Source organism: Lycorma delicatula, chromosome 2 (genome assembly GCF_047948215.1).
Source record: "Lycorma delicatula isolate Av1 chromosome 2, ASM4794821v1, whole genome shotgun sequence".
NCBI classification, from domain to species: domain Eukaryota; kingdom Metazoa; phylum Arthropoda; class Insecta; order Hemiptera; family Fulgoridae; genus Lycorma; species Lycorma delicatula.
The window spans coordinates 183,488,618-183,506,497 of record NC_134456.1 but is presented as its reverse complement, the minus strand read 5'-3'; the positions used below and the strand labels follow the sequence as shown (position 1 = coordinate 183,506,497).

Genomic DNA, 17,880 nt, shown 5'->3' with positions numbered 1-17,880 from the left:
CTTTTAAAAAGGAATCATGTGATATACCTCGCAGCGTTTAAACGCCCGAGAACACGCAGGAGGGATGCACATCGTTACCTAATTTCAGTAAAGTGTTCTCTGGCTTTGGGAATTTCTGATCAGGATGTGAGTAGAATTTTACTACCAAACTTAAGTTTCATCTGTGTAAAATATTGATTGTTCAGTGGCATTAAGAAATTTGACCAACTCAACTGCTTTGAATCGTGCGATATCATCATGGAAGTGTTCCTGATTATTCTGTTGTGCTCTCTAATGAGAATAATTGGGCCATAACGTTCCTCAGGAAGAAGAGCGCACAACGACTTACATTCAATCGCTGTGTAAATATGTTACGCAACTTCCTGGAATTGAGAATCAACGATTTTGGAACAGTGATACCAGTTGGAATCATAATCCGACCGTGAACCCTGTTGGATGACAACCAAGAGGAAGAGCGATAGCGGATGACTCAAACGGTCTTCTACTATCACTTCTTTTATTTGAGTTGGCAGTAACTGTATTACAGTTGTTCCCAATAGACACACAGCCAACCCAAATATTTCATATGTAACTTACATACATTTAATATGAAATGTAAATTTCCGGTTGGTACTGTACATTTCTATGGTCGTCCATCTAGATAGTTAGATAGAATCTGTGAAAGTTTTGACGCAAATTTTCCGGGATGCCTCGTCTCAAAACGTCGTAACATCATATGCCGGACATGTTTATCAGTTTCCCCTCTTTTGATTTGTTTTACCGGGGTTGCCTATAGGCGGAAGTCCTTAAACGTATATCGTAGATGTAAGTGATAGATGCTATTTATTTTGAAACTGCTGCAATAATTAAACTAATGACTGCAAGCGCTGCAGAACTTAATTTAGAGACTTCAGGTTTTACGGCTCGTCAGGGCTATCGTTTAAATTACGTAATATTTAGAACAAGTTGCCTTTTTATTTACGTTTCAAGGTAGCTCTCATTCTGTCAGATAACAACACAGAGGTGGCGACACCGTGGTAGGGTTTAGCTGCTATCGCATTCTGTTCAATATATGTAGCTTACAAATTATAATTTTGTCTTCTTTTTTTCTCGGAACATTTAAAGACGCGTACACAGATTATTCATAGACGCCTGTTCCTGTAACCAGATTACACATTTGAACTTCATCTCTGTAAGGCAGGAAGAACAAGAATGAATCCAGTAGTTGCGTCATCAGGATTTCAGGATTTTTATGAGTACATGCAACAGTAAAATTAAACATTATTTCCTGACAATTCTAATTATGTAAGCGCCCTTTCTAATTAAATATATAAACCTGGAAAAGAAATATCGGGTCCAATTATAAATTCGCCAATGTGCCCGTGCAGAATTTTGATTGTTTCTTTATTTAGGAATATTTTTGTAAAAATGTCCCGTAGTTATATCGAAACGCAGAGCTCTACCTGTGGATAAACCAAAATAAGTATGACGAACTTCATCAGAAGAATCTCCACATAAACTACAACGTATCACTTATTTTCTCTAACCTAATCATTGAAATTTATGTGACTTATCAACACCTGCGTCGACAATTGGTCCACAGGCACCCAATACCTAGGTAATATCTGATAAATGGATGAAATAGAATGATCCGTAAACTTACCTTCGAAATTAGTGTCTTACCATGATTCCATCCTTCCATTTTCTATAATCCAAGTAACTATTGTATATTCTTTATTTTTCGGGCCTGTAGGATTGTCGTAATAAATTATCAATTTAACCGTTAATTCAATGGAAATTAAGTACAGTTATAGTCAGAATCGTTGTTTAGAAATGCGCTTTTAAAATTTCTAAAAGTAATTGTCCTGTTTTGTTAGCGACGGTTAAACGACAGGACAACACGCTTAAATAAATCTTGCATTTTGTAACTCGTGTTTTTATCATTGTTGCCTTTCGAATAACGTAATGCATTAAATAATGCAACGCTTTGCAATCAAGCATGTATATCAAATTATATTGTACATAATATGCCTGTATGACGTCACGCTTCTGTGACTAAAGTATATTTATTTAAGTATATTTAAAGTTATGTTTATGGAAAAGAGGAAAAAATTCACAATTTTTTATTAGCATGTGTATCTATGTGTTTGAAAGAAAAAAGATCCTTTTGCAATCATGTAAACCTTAGATTCGCACGTATTTCAGATCACCTGTACCTGTTATTAGAATTACGTAGTTTAAATATATCGTTATGGTTACTATTATTTCGGAGAAACATTTTTAAATATATATATTCTATACGAATCTTAGTAATCGTTCATAAAGTAGATAATGTGGTCTTACTACATAAGTTGCGTTTACGATAATATTGAGTTTTTCTAACGTAATTGACAACGTGTTTGTTGTATACGTCTAATGTGAGGTTAAAGAGTCACCAACGTATCAGTCAACATTCCCGGTGTTGTTAAACTGTAACAGTTGTTTTTTGTTTTCCGCGGCCTGCTCTCAATTATAACACATTTTATATTTCCCTAATTGTCTTCTTTGTTAAAAAGTTTATTTTTTTTAAATCTGAAATTACGTCTTTAATCATAATTACAATCTAATAAATCTAATTTTAAACTTGTTTATTAAAGTAATCACTTATTTTCAGTCGCACCCCCTTGAAATTTTAGTAATTTAAATAGAAGAAAAAGTTATGCAGGCTGATGAAAGGTCATGGACACTTATTTAAGGCATAAAAACGTGAATGTTAAAACACATCTTACCCGTCCTTATACCTAAAAAAACTATTGTCGCGCAATTTAATGTCATTCGAATAATTTAATATCTTCTTACACCTCACTCGGAATTCTGTTGAATGCATCAACTTAACGTAATTTTAAGATATCTGGCTGAACTTGAGCATGCCACAAAATTCTGTGAATGGAATTTATTTTTAGCGGTGGTGTTTTAATGTCATGAGGAAATGAATTTCTTGTAGAAAATATTAAGTTTGTCTACGCAAAACAATGATCAGTAATGTGTTGCATCTTGGGTGAAGTTATCCTTATTTCTCGAGAGATTGTAGGCGGGATGAATGGTCATTGTCTGGTGGGGACTGTGAGGTACTCCTTTAAATGAGGTTGTTTCGTTTGCAGTTTGTAGGTAGATCATCCCTTTTCACTATACACAATCATCTTTTATCTTTTGAATTTTTCTCCCATTGATTTTGTGTATTAAAATGTTTATTAGTTCCATTTTATGGATGTTGGAACTCGGAAACCGCAATAACTTTCAGATGTCGGTTAAATTTTTTTAAATGTTTTCTACTGTTCCAAAATGGTGTCCGTTAAGGTGTTTTTTTTTTTTAAAGTTGAGAACAGGAAAAAGTCGCAGGGACTCAAATCGGGTAAATAAGATGTTTAAGGAACTACAGGAATGTTTTTCTTTGCCATAAACTCATTAATTTAGAGTGTTGTGTGACAAGGTGCATTTTCATGATGCAGCATCCAGTTGTCTTTGATGGCTGTTCTCACGCAAGCAACTCTTTTCCGCAGTGTTTCAAGAATTTTTCGGTAAACATATTGATTTACAGTCTTGTCGTGTAGGCAAAAACTCCGTATAGACAATGCCATTACTATCAAAGAAACAAATTAGCGTAGCTTTGATTTTTGATTTGCTCATTTTTGCTTTTTTTGGGACGTGGTTAGTTTGAAGTGTGCCACTCCTTGCTGTGGCGTTTTGTTTCTGGGTCGTACTCAAATATCCAAGATTCATCACCAGTAATAGCATTTTTTAGAAAATCAGGATCGGTTTCAATTCGCCCTAGAAGATCGCGGCACACATCAATGTTGTTTTTCTGTTCAACAGTGAGGTTTTTTGGGACCAATTTTGCACAAACATTTTTATGTCCAATTCGTTTGTCAAAATTTGATAGACTCTGGTACGGTTCAAATTCAATTGTTCTGCAGTCATTCTCACAGTCAGTCGCCGGTCATACCGTATCAAGTCTCTGATTCGCTCAACATTGTCGTTATCTTTTGACATAAACGGTCATCCAGAGCGTGGATCGTCCGCAACTGATTGTCGGCCATCTGAAAATGCTTTAAACCAGTTAAAAACTTGGGCTCGATACAGAGCGTCATCTCCATAAGCCCTTTTCAATTTTTAAAAGGTTTTAGTAGCATTCTCACAGAGTTTAACACAAAACTTGATTGCACAACGTTGCCTCATAATTAGTATCACTCATTTTTGTAACGGACAACAAAAACTCGTTTCGCGAAAAGTTTGTTTACGTCTCACGTGGCAACAATAGACTAAAAATATTAGTACCTAATTTATTAATATATTTATACCTAATATAAAACAGCTGTTCATATAGTTTACTAGTAACTTTACAGTGTTGCCACTTTGGCTACCAAAAAAGCTGTTCTTATTACTTTATTTACAGTCTTTGTATATTTATGTATTAACTTTATTCACAGTTATTTCTGTCAACAGTCTCACTACAAGATTATTGAAAAGCTATATAGGATCAGATTCATAGAAAAACCACATTTTCAGTATTAATTGATGTTTTTAAAGGAGGAGTAGGTAAGTCGCAAAAACCCACCGTAAGAGAGGGTGATAGGTTCTTGAAATCAATTCATATGTAAGGTGGTAGCGGGTTAAATGTGTGGTTTTGTCCCTATGTTGTTAATAATTATGCTTCCTCAGTAAATTTAAAACGGTTGACGAAGTTCTTCCCTTCACATAACAATATACCGGTTAAACGCTATTAATAATTTACTTTGAGAGCGAATTGTCATCGAAGTTTTTTCTTTATAGTTCGACGAGTAAATGTATTGTCGATATTATTATTTACTAGTTGAATGGCAGGCGTGGGTTAGCTTGCCGTTGTGCTTTGGCTTTGGTCCGTTGTTGAAACGATTATTACGGCTGCACTGCTCTTTGCAGTCCTCACCCACATCAACTCGTCCAGGAAGGTAGGTCTTTGTCCTTAACCAACCGTTGCGACCCACCCGCTGACACTGCCGCCGGGTGGTCGCGAGTGTGTGAGTATTTCGTATTGTAATAATGTCAAACGGTCAGATGTATTCGTTGTATGATTCATCGATTTACACATTCCTTATATTATACAGATCGGAATCGGTTTTAGAATATTAATTAGTTACGGTTAAACGAATGATTAGTTATACTTTACGTGATTAATAAGTCGAGAGAGTTTTTGCACAGAAAATCATTAAGAGTTAATTATACGTAACGATCGCTCTCTTATCCGTTCCTTGTCGTCTGTTCCCTAGTTAATAGTGAAAGCTTTTGCGCTTCGACTTTTATGTTTACGTATCAGCATTACCTAGCATTTCTCTTGTTATCAGTTCCTTTTTTATTCCCAGATGGTTACTTGATAGAAATTTTCAATAGAAATTTTAATAAAGCCTTCGTACGTAAGTTATTCGAAATCTACTTTGCTTCAATTTTTGTCTTTGAATCTTTTGCTAAACTGCATCTTGCGAAAAATTAGCTCTAATTTTGTTTTTTAATTAAGGGATCTTGAACTGTTAACAGAAATTTCTTCAGGACGGGAGTGGTACCGTACTTTTCAATTTTTAAAACCGTTTTTTATTAATAAATGTTTAGACTAAGTGAAGAATAGAATATTTATCGTCACGATTAAGGTTTCTTTTATTAATCTTTAAAGCGGTAACTTAAAATGTATTCAATCAGGGTAAAGTACAAAGTTATATACTGCTTGTAAAAAATAGATTTTTTTATTTTTAAAAAGCAGTCGTATTCATAGGGCAAGTTTTGCTAAAATAGACTGGTTCTTTCGATGACCTACAAACAGTCTAATTTATATATTTAAGAGCCTTCGCTTTTATCTGATAAACACCTAGCATTTCTACTTGTGTTGTGCATTTTGTGTAATCATCGGAAGGAAAACTTCACAGATAAATTCGTAGGCACGGTTACTCTATTGGGCCTCTTAAAAACGAATGATGCGGTCGTAAAATCTCCCATATCTTAGCCGGAATCCAGTGAGCGTCTATCCAAACTCGCGTAATAATCCCGGGAAGAAGGTTATTAGTGATGAGGATAAGATAGATAGGGGAGAAGGGAGGCGATCTATTCACCGCGATTGCGAAACAAAACAAACCAGTGTTCAGGACAGAGCATTCGTCCGTTATATAATCCCTTTGGAATTAATATGTGCTCATTCTCAAAAAAAATTACTGAGCAGTGAATACCGATCAGTAGCAGAATACTGATCGGTGATAGTTACATTTTCACTGACTAACGCAAATATGTGCTGCATAAAATGTTGTGACCACGAGCAGTCACAGTAAGCAAGGCCTAAGGATAGACTAAGAAAAATTCCCGAACCAGTTCGCCGTTTTGAAGCATCCAAGTGAACTTGAAACGTTGCAGCCTGACCGTTACTACTGGAGGTTGTAAAAAAAGTATTGCAGGTCAAGTAGAGTTTATATTTGCAACCGTATTGTGGAATTCACTTTTTTCAGTTTTTGGTCAAAGCTTACACAAAACCCTGGTTAATCAGTACTAGTTTATGTTATACGAGGGTTATTTTTTTTTCTAGGTCCGATCGGTCACAAAATTAAAACCGCAGTGAAAATAAAAAAATTTTTATTTGTAACAAGTACTTACATAGTCGCCACTCTGATTTAGACATTTGTCCAGATCATTTGGTTAACCGAGCTTCCACGGTTAGATCATTTTATGAAAGATACTCAAACACTGAGGTGTATTGAAGGTCTTTGATCGCTGAATTAATAGTATTTGTTATGAAAGGCAAAATGGAGATCTCCCGTTTGCTTAATATCACAGGTAGTATTGTATGTATGTAATATTTTTTGTCTCTTATTGATTTTAATTTGAAGAATTACCGATGCCATTTCAAGGTATAATGAACATTCTATAACTGTCCGTTATCATGTTTATAGATTAGGTCTATAACATTTACGGCGATGAAAAAACATGATTCTAAATGTGTACCGTGGTTTGTCGACGGTTGAATAATATTAACTGAACTTCTTGTTTATGCAGTTGCTCTTCGCTTTTTATTCTGTTTTATTATTAGCATTAAGACTTTCCCGATGAGAAACGCCCAAAATCGTTTATCGTAAAGATGTAAAACTAGATGTCCATTTCGATTGTTGAACTATCTCCATCAGTCTTCCTGGGCCATTATTCGAAAAATTAATACCAGCAAAAAAGTACATTTTTTTAAATCTAGGGAAAATATTTCCTCCCAAATACATAATGGTTTCTTGCATATTCATTTATTGAAGCTTCGTTTTTTTATATTTATTTTTATTTATTCGTTTTTATTTACTAAGATAATTAGTAATTTAGTAATCGAAAAGCGCATTTAATTTTAAATTAAAACCCAAACTAAAGATATTTATTTTTAGTTAACGTCCTACAGCGTGTTTCGTCCAGCGATTTTAAGAATTGTTTTGGATATCGTATGCTTTGTTAGAAAGTTTTCTTTGACGTTAATTAATTTAAAGTGGAATTTAATTGAAATAGATTAAGTTCAAAACTGCAATTATTATTTTAATGTATTAATAAATATAACAATTCAAACGTAGCCGCTCTTATGTATGGAACGAATTACCATTCTCCCTCACCCCCCCCCCCCCCCAAAAAAAATAATATAATTTCTTGTTATTTAAAATTAAAATATTAAGATTTTAAAAATCTCATTAAAAACGAAAAATGTTGTAACCTATAAGTAGTAAGATTAAAGGTGGATAACGATTTAATTGACGAGAGGATTTCGTTTTTTCGATTGAAAAAAAATATTAGATGTAGAGTTTTATTTATTTGCTTGTATCGCCCTCATGTGTTTTTAAATTTCAAAACGTAAACATAAAAAAGCACACAATTTACATTAAATTATATAAAAAGAACAGAAACATTGTTACACTAATAATTCATTACTATCAAAAAAATAACAATATTAAAAGATGTAATTTATATTTATCGGCTATTTTATTATGTATCCGTCAAAGCAACCCCTATTCAACGAATTTCAAAAACTTTTCTAGTGAATAAAATTCATGTTAGAATCCATTTTTTCCTAAATAATTACTGACATTTTGTTACCTTTATAATCTGTTGTACGTAGTTCAAAGCAGGTTACGTTTTCTTCTCGAAAATTAATTGTGTACACTACTGTTAACGTCAAAAGCCTCCTGGGTATTACGATAGAAAAATGTGCGTTGTAGATTATAATAAATTCAAGAGTGTATGTAAGTTCAGCTCCGTAAACTTATCCTACATTCAACTTTAGGATCCAGTGCTAGTACTCTGATAGCTTTCCTTTGAATAAATAAAACGTGTATCGCTTGTGGGGAATAGCCTATGCTAGTGTTTAGTAATATGTGAATATATACTCATTCATTTTTTTAAATATCCTATTAAATTTAAAAGCAATAAGGTGGTAAATGATATTATTGATGCGTTTTATTATATATCTCTTGGTTTGAAAGAAAGATTTTTTCTGAATAATATTGAATTTCAATGCAACACTTTTCTTAGTACAGTATTAACTTGTTATTACAAAACCAATGATCAACTTTGCTCTACTATAACAACTGTAGTTTGGCTGTAACAGCAGAAGTTGTATTATCTGCAAAATTTACGATCTGAGGTTCGTTGTTAACATTAAAATTAAAAAAATTAGTGAATATTAAATACAGCGTGGCCCATGGATTGTGCTAACTACCTGATACGTCTAAAATTTTTGTCACCGTTTTAGATTTGTTGTCTAAATTAAATGTACCAGAAAAATTGCATCTCAGAAGAATTAATGCGTTTCAGTTTTCTAAGGAGCACATAAGTCAAAGCTTTGTTTAGGTCTTAAAAACTATCCTTCCTGTAGCTTCATTCTTCTAAATATCTAACCTTACAAATGAGTAAAATTTAATATCACATTTCTTTTATTGCTATAAATTCTAAACTTAATTAACTGCAAAATGTGTATGGACTTCAAAACATTTTTGTTAGTCTGTTTTCTAAAAACTTTCCGAATTTCTATTCTATAAGTTGGCGAGATTGATATGAGTGGGTTTTTTTCTGTTGTTTCACTGAACTTTAAAACTTCTGTATTTTTTTCGGCCGTAACATTTTTAAGTATTTTCCTTATTATTATTTCCAATTTGAAGTTTCTTCTATTATCTTTAGTATTTATTCAAATTATTATTTTTTATTATGGATCTTTTGCTCGGAATTTTCCTTTGGTAAGGACCTTTGATGCCATTTTTTTAATTTTATTAGAATTTTTCTTAAATTCTTTTTAACCAGATTTTATTTTTAAATTTTATCATATCTAACCTAATCAAATCAACTCATTTACACTTTGGCACGTTAATAACACTTTTCTAAAAGATCTGTTTTTTTTTATTAGTTATCCTGTTGTTCGTGTTTTGCTACCACTAGGCGGCATACATTACATATATATATATATTATTTTTTTTCTAGTTCTCTTGTAAATAACTAAATCACAGATTTATTACAACTTAATTATTTTTGCTTAAAATCTGTCATTTTTGCCAATATTATTTCATCTTTTGAAATTTTACTACAAAAATAAATAAAAAAATTGGAAATAATAGAAATTTATGTTACATTTTTCGTATATTAACATAGAAATCCTTATGTTCCTTTTATATCATTATTTTACTGATGTATTCTTTTAAATAGAATATTATTTCTATCAAAAACAATGAAGTTACACCATTTATTTCTGTTTCTAAACAATCATAATTTTATCCAAAATAATAATATTATTCAGAATCTAAAACTTTGTAAAAAAAGCTATTTTATTTAATTACAAAAATAATACAATATTTAACTACTTTGTTAGTCTATTTATTAGTTGATTAGCAATTATAACAGAGACAAGTTCAAAATAACAGAAAAAAAAAGAAAAGTATTAGCAATGAATTTTGAAAATAATTATTATACTTTAACCTTACTTTATTTTATAACAAAAAAAGGGTTTTGAAGTAATTTGTTGAAATAGTAAAAATTGCATTAGAATCAAATGTATGCTAATAAAACATAATCCAACCAGTATCTACCGGCTGCAGAAAACATTGTTTTTAAAAATCATTAAAATATTTTCCCATTACCATTTGAACTTTCCACCACTTAGATAATGATTGAAAATTACTTCCATATCAATAATTCCTGATGTAGAAAAAGAAATTGTTTTTTAAATGAAAGTAGTTTTAAGTAGAAACAGTTTCAGCCAAAATAATATAACAGAATCTTAACATACGAGGGTCAGTCAATTATTATCCGCACTGTAGTTATAAATTTGATTGCAGTACAAATAGGGAACTTACATGTTCATCATTTTTCAACATAGTCCCCTTGCATTTCAACGCACTTGGTCCATCGTTGTACCCTGATGCCCTCATAAAAGAAGGTTTTCAGTTGAGCTGCGAGCCGGGAATGCACCGCTTTTCTCACTGTTTCGTCCGAGAAAAATCGACGGCCCCTTAATGCCTCTTTGAGTGGACCAAACAAGTGGTAGTCAGAATGGGCAAGATCAGGACTATACGAAGGACGAGCCAGTACTTCAAAGTTGAGTTTCTGGAGCGTTTCAGCAGTGTGAGCAGCAGCATGTGAACGGGCATTGTGTTGCAACAACACAACACCTTTCGATAGTAGTCCTCTATGTTGGCTTCAGCTTGGCAGTAAGCATCTTACTGTAACGCGCACTGTTTATTGTCGTGCCCCTTTTCTCATAATGTTCCAGTACTGGGCCTTGTGAGTCCCAAAAAACCATAAGCATCAGTTTTCCTCCGGACGGTTGAGTCTTGAACTTTTTTTTTTGCAGGGCGAATTTGGATGTTTCCATTCCATACTCTGCCGTTCACTCCCCGGATCGTAATGATGGATCCATGTTTCGTCACCAGTGATGATTCTGTCTAAGAAGATGTCCCGTTCGTTACCATAGCGATCCAAATGTTTTTGGCAGATGTCCAAGCGCGTTTGTTTATGCAACTGTGTGAGTTGTTTTGGGACCCGTCTTGCCCAGACTTTATGAAATCCAAGTCTGTTGTGGATGATTTCGTAGGCTGAACCGTGACTAATTTGCAGACGATGTGCCACTTCATCAATAGTTACTCGTCTGTCTAAGAAAACCATGTGACGTGCACGCTCATGTTTTCTTCATTTGTGGCGGTAAACGGTCGTCCGGCTCCTTCGTTGTGCGTAACACTTGTGCGACCATTTTTCAATCCATTCGTAGACACTCCGTTGCGGCAACATACTGTTCCCGTACTGTACCGAAAGTCTTCGATGAATTTCGGCCCCATATACACCTTCCGACCACAAAAAACGGATCACTGAACGTTGCTCTTCTTTAGTGCAAACAGAAAGCGGAGTAGCCGTGGTTAACCGCAGGGCAGCGATAGTGGAACTAACCTAGCAGCATCAACCCTGCACAGACATGATTAAACCACGCATGCGTTCTCCACGCAACACGACAGTACTACCAACATAAACAAAAATATAACTAAATTGCGGATAATAATTGACTTACTCTCGAATTTTATCTTTGTCCTTGTGCTGCTGTTTTTTCGAGGACAAATATTTTATAAGTCCTTCATAACTTCTTGAATATATAATTACAAAAAAATTAATTGATAAATTGGGTACATTAAATTTGATTTCGCTTTAATCGTTGTATGAAAATGAATTTTTTTGAAATAGAAAGGAGCAGTCTTACCCCATAATTCAAATTGAGGATAACAATTAAAAAATTAAGCTTTTCTTAGCATATTATACTAACACAAGAAAGATCACATAAATATTAATTACAAAAAAGTTAGTTTTTACGGATCGTAAAACTTTATAGTAGTATATTTTTACATTTTGCATTTCCCCGAAACATTTTATTTTACAACTAAAAGACAAAAAGTGACAACACGTTCCAACAAAAGAAGACTGCAAAAATACACTGTGTAACAGTTGAGCTTTTTATGAGTAATACATTAGCTTAATTTACGTAAGATGAACTATTGAAGAGGAGAAAACCACTCGATATCTGATTGCGGTCTGAATGGTGAAACTGGTTTCACCATTACTAGGTTGACAATAATAGTTTTTCTGCTATAAAACTAGCTATTTAATAGGTAAATCGTGTAGTAATATTAATTAATGAGAAATTACAAAAAAAAAAAAAATATGTACAAGATGTTTCTAAAATGGTGGACTGGGTATACTTTTTCGAATTCTACTTGTAAAACAAAACGAGAAATATTGTAAGGAAAAATGGCAATTTCTCCTTCGTTCTCCCCCTGTCCGCCATTTTGTTACTTTTATAAAAAAATATGTATCTCAAGTTCGGGTGTATGAATCACATTAATATTTGGTAAGCGTCTTGGTAATAAAGTTTTAAAATTAGCAAAAAATCAGGAATTAAATACCTTTGCAAATTAAAAAATGGCGGCCATGTTTAAGTTTCATTCCGTTATATCTTCGTAAATATTAGTTTTATCAAAATTTATGTTATTTGCTAAAATATTAAATCTTTTGTTTTGAAAAACATTTTATTTTTTTAAATCGGTTCACAAATAGCCGAGTTACGGCAGAAAATTGATGTAATTTTGTGTCAGTTTTCATGTCCTCCACTTTACGTTCAGTTCAATTAAATATTAATCGTTTTTATTTATTGTTAATTCTAGTATTGTAAATTAGTATCAGATTAAATAATAATTTTCTCAAAGTAATAAACATAACAATTATGACAGAATTACAACATCAATTTTCTCCCATAACTCGACTATGTAAACCGATTTAAAAAAATAAATAAAATGTCATTTTGTTTAAAATAAAAGGCTTAATATTTTAGCAAATAACATAAATTTTGATAAAACTAATATTTATGGAGATAAAACGGATTGAAAAAAAAAACATTGCCACCATTTTGTAATTTGCAAAGTTATTTAAGTTCTAATTTTTTGTAATTTTAAAACTTTATTACCATGACGCTTACTAAATATTATGCGATTCGTTTATCCAAACTTGAGATATAAATAACAAAATGGCGGACAGTGGGAGAACGAAGGAGAAATTACCATTTTTACAAAAGTAATTTTTTGTTTAGTTTTACAAGTAGAATCCGAAAAAGTATAGCCAGCCCACCATTTTAGAAACACTCTGTATATATGTATAAATTAAAGAGAAACGTTTTCATTAACATCAATATAAAGAAAATAGGAAAATTAAGATTTAATAAAAAAAAAAACAAATGCGGTACCAACAACACAAGGAATACCCAAGCAGTCACCCATCCAAACTCTAACTGCCCTTGTTGTTGTTGCTTTTAATTTTGGTGATCGGACAAAAATTTGTGTATTCAACGTGGTACGGCAGTTGATAATTATTCGAGGAGCATTTCTTATAAATGTCTATTACAAAAAAAAATAATTATTATAAAAAATATTATTTGTTATTACATGTGAATCTGAATCAAAAGTAAATTCAAATTCATGTTGTCCTCTAAGAATATTTCTCAGAGCAACTCCTTGTCAGACTATTTTTTGGTTCTTTAGGTTAGGTCGTCGCCACAGTTATTGGATTAAAAAAGATTTTACTTTAATCTATTAAAAATTAAAAACAAGATTAAACTTTATATTACGTAGTAGATAACGCACATTACAACACGTAAATATAAATTAATTCAAGTATTACATTACGTGAACTAAAATTTGTTTAAATAAGGTGAATAAAAATATTACTTAAATAATTATAATTAATTAAATTATGTTATATAAATATAGTTAACTGTTTAGTAAACTCATATGCTTTTAATGAGTACATAAGTTTGCGTTTAGCTGTTAAAAGTTACTTACATCGGAAGAAAAACTACCGATCTTACTTGTCAACGGTCATACCACGTTGAATTCACCGGTTGTCATCACATCACCGAAGTTAAGCAACATTGGGCGTGGTTAGTAATTGGATGGTGACCCCTCGGGAATACCGCGTGCTGTTGGCACTTTTTTTATTACATCTATGTATGTATTGGATGGGTGATCGCTTGGGAATTACCTTTTGGCTTTTTTTTCTTTTATTACATCTATGTGTGTTGTGTATATTATTTCCTTATAGTTACGTTTCTTTATATTACGTTATATTTTTCTTAAATATAAAGATTTTTTTTTAACAACATTATTATTACTTTTTTACCAATTAAATAGCCAGTTTTATAACAAAATAATACTTTTCTTGTAACCGTAGTATTGGCGAAACAAATTTTACCGTTGCTAGTAAAATAATCTCGCCATCAAAAATCAAGTAGTTTACTACCTTTTTAATTTATCAGTTTATTTAGAAGTAAATAACTCCAGAAAAATTTCACACGTATATCGAAATTTAATGTTATAACAAAAAGTTATAAATGAAGGAAAAATGTTTTCATCACACTTACTAGATAAATAAATATAAAAAAGTACCGTTACAGTAAATAAATAGATAAATATATGACCAACATCATTTGGACGGTCATATAAAAGTAGTAGCCGTTCATAACTTAATTTTATTGGTCCGACGTGAACTGTTTAATTCAAAGTGGTAGGGCCGAAGTCAAAAATCGTGATAGGATTGATTGTTACACTCATTCATTTTTTTAGTGTCGAAGTATATATTGTAACGCTAAGTTTATAGTAAATTCAAATCATCCTCTCCCACTCATTTGCTAATGATAATATAAAGCGGAATATACCGCTTCTCGACCGGTCACCGAAGAAAAGCGACGTTTAATCTAATAGTTACTCTTATATCTTTAATTATATTGTAAGTGTAATTAAAATATTTTCCCATAATTTATATTTTTTTATTTCATATGAATATTAAATTTTGATAGCTCTTGCAGATTTTGATGGATTTATTTACTCCAAAAAAAAAAGGTAGTATGCTACTGTCTAAAGTTCCAAAGTTAAGAAAAACTGAAAACTAATATCGAGTTAATTAAAGAAAAAGACTGCGAAAATTCACTATGCTTATTTTAGTTTCCTATAACGCGATTTCTAATGGCGAGATTTTATTGGAACTGATGAATTAGTTTCACCAATACTAGGATAATAAGATACGGCTATCTTTTATAAAACTAGCTATTTACTTGGAATACACCACTTCTCATCCGATCACCGACGTTAACTGACCAGCATTGGACACGATTAGTGCTGGAATGGGTGACTGGTTGGGAACACCGCGTGTCGTTGGCGTCTTTTAAAACTATTTTTTAATTTATCAATTATTTAGTTCTTTTTCTATTTCACCAAATCTGTATATTAAGAAAACATATTTTCTTAATTACTAATTTTGCGCCAGATTACAGTAGTTACCTATTCAATTTTACCGTACATTTATAAAATGAATAAATTGCCATTTATGTATAACTTGAGTGAAGCTTTAAAAAATGGGATAATTAATTGTAGAATAGATTTTATAATAATGCTACTTACGTCATAATAATCTAGGGACAAAGTCGACCTTTGCAGACGTTACATCTTCGTTATCAAATGTTGGGATCACCTGTTTCCGATAAGAACTCTACGAATAATAGGCAGGCATTTGAACGGATTAAAGATTAAACTCTGTCCGAATTAATTTTTTGGGATGGAGTTTTGTTTTGCTTCCTTGCTACAATTAATTTGAATAATTATATTTTAAATGGTTTTGCGGATAGAGAATTTTTTTATTATGATTTTTTTTTGAATATATAACTGTGTTTTTACTTCCTTGTACGAAATAAAGGAAGTATTGTGTTACTTCTGAAGTAAAGGAAGTATTGTGATCGCGAAAAAATTCGGTTTTCATATTTCAACGGAAATATCCGTTTTGACCATCACTGAATCCATTTTGACTAGTTTCGGCGTGACGTCTGTACGTATGTATCTCGCATAACTCAAAAACGATTAGCCGTAGGATGTTGAAATCTTGGATTTAGGACTGTTGTTGTAACATTATTTGTGTACCTTTCCTTTCTATTGCAATCGACTTGACGAAAAATGTCCAAAAAAAGGACAAAATCCAAAAAGTCTGGATTTTGGACTTTTGCTTAATTGCAGTAATTGCCCTCATTGAGAGCTTTTGAACGATATATAAAAGTGGTACTTATTTTCATTGGTTCCAGAGTTATAGCCAAATAAAATTTTAATTAATGAAATATTTTGACCTTACAAGGGGAAGCCACATCGGTTCGAATTCGACTTCATTTCCTTTTCTTTTTTTTTTGGTATTTAAATATTATTTATTATTTTTATTGATTTATTAATAATGATTAATCTTCGATTGTAAACAAATTTTTTCAATTAATTCAATAATAAAAAAAAAATCAGAAGTTATTAATGAAATAAAATTTTATGTACTTTTAAAAATGTGTATATGTAATATAATAGGGGTACAAGGAAGTCATGTGGTATCCACATTAAATTTTTATATTTAAATCTGAAATTGGTCCTTCAAACATTTTAAATCTTAATTTTTTTCACACTTAAACATATTAAGGAAATCGTGTACTTTCTCAATCCTTCGAAGCGTATTCTTCACTTTTACGTCGCTTCATTTTTTGTTATTTATAATGAAAAGGAAATCTGTGAATAATTTCAGCAACAGTACCTGTTCATATGATAACAGCTAAGTATGCTGAAAACGAAAGATTCTTTATAATTATCTTATCGTGGACATTATTTCATTTCACTTTTGAAAGTAACGCATCATGATCAGAAAACGATCATAGTTTGTAATAACGAAAGTCTCAGAGTACTCAAAGTGATTTAAAAAGTTAAGTATTAAAGAATAATTATAAGTTTTTCCAATTATGAAAATTTATGATAATATTCTCATCGTTAAAAAATTATATACTTAAACTCTATGCTAGATTATTTTTTTTTATTTTCCTGAAATTCTCTTTCAATGCTTCTTATATTGTTTTCCTGATTAGTTCCCTTCAGTTTTTGCCTCCTTGTATTCCGAACTGTACTAGTCCAGTTTATCCCCCAATTTTTTTTTTTTTTTTTTTTTTTTTTAATGAGCATGTCCCTAAAGAGGTCTCCCCACCCACCGGCTAAAAATCCTGCACGGCAGGTCGGCCTCCCCCTCCCCCCCGGTTGGATCTTCTGCTGCCTGCCTCAAATCTCCAGCGGACGGTAACCAGGCCCGATTATGTCGTTCCCAGCCCGCTCGCCAGAGACCGGGTCTCGGTCATTAGCATTACCTGCCTGTAACCACGGGAAGGGGAAGAACCAGCCCGGTTATGCCGTTCCCAAAACCCCCCTCGCAGCCGGGTCTCTGTCTTAACTTTTTACCCACCTACTGGCCCCTGGAGGCCCCACCCGATCATTGTAAGCCGCACACCTAAACATGCGACAACTCTCGGATGGGGCTGTCCACCCTTCCCTACTTTGACATCATCTAGAAGCCTCTTCTCCTCCCCTCTGCCACCTTGACGGTGAGGATTTCGGTCGCGAAGGTCTCAAACTTCCTCCAGTTGGCCTCCGACCCTAAAACAAATCTCAAAAGGTTCTCTACCTGAAGCCCATTAATCCCGACCGTTCTTCTCTGATTCTGCCATTCATTACACACAAATATGGTGTGTTCTATGTCATCCTCCCTGTCATAATATATGCAACGGGGAGAGGACCTTCTGTGGAGTTTGTACAGGTAACTTTCAAAAACACCGTGCCTCGTAAAACATTGAGTCACGTAATAACCGAGCTCACCGTACCGCCTGTCAAGCCAAAGGCCAAGATCCGTGACAGTTCGTTTAGGCCAGCCTGCTCGGTCTCCTGACCGCCACCTCTCCTTCCATTTTCTACGGATTATATCTGCGGTCTCAGCCATGTCCACACCAATCAAAACAGAACGTGCGTT

At 32.8% G+C, this 17,880-nt stretch overlaps 1 protein-coding gene and 1 pseudogene across 3 annotated transcripts in view; both read left to right on the top strand.

The window, feature by feature from the left end:
• The window catches only part of GckIII (Germinal centre kinase III), a 477,720-nt gene that overhangs the window by 11,489 nt on the left and 448,351 nt on the right, over window positions 1–17,880 (top strand). The window lies entirely within an intron of this gene.
• On the top strand, window positions 13,885–14,002 carry LOC142320676 (5S ribosomal RNA; annotated as a pseudogene).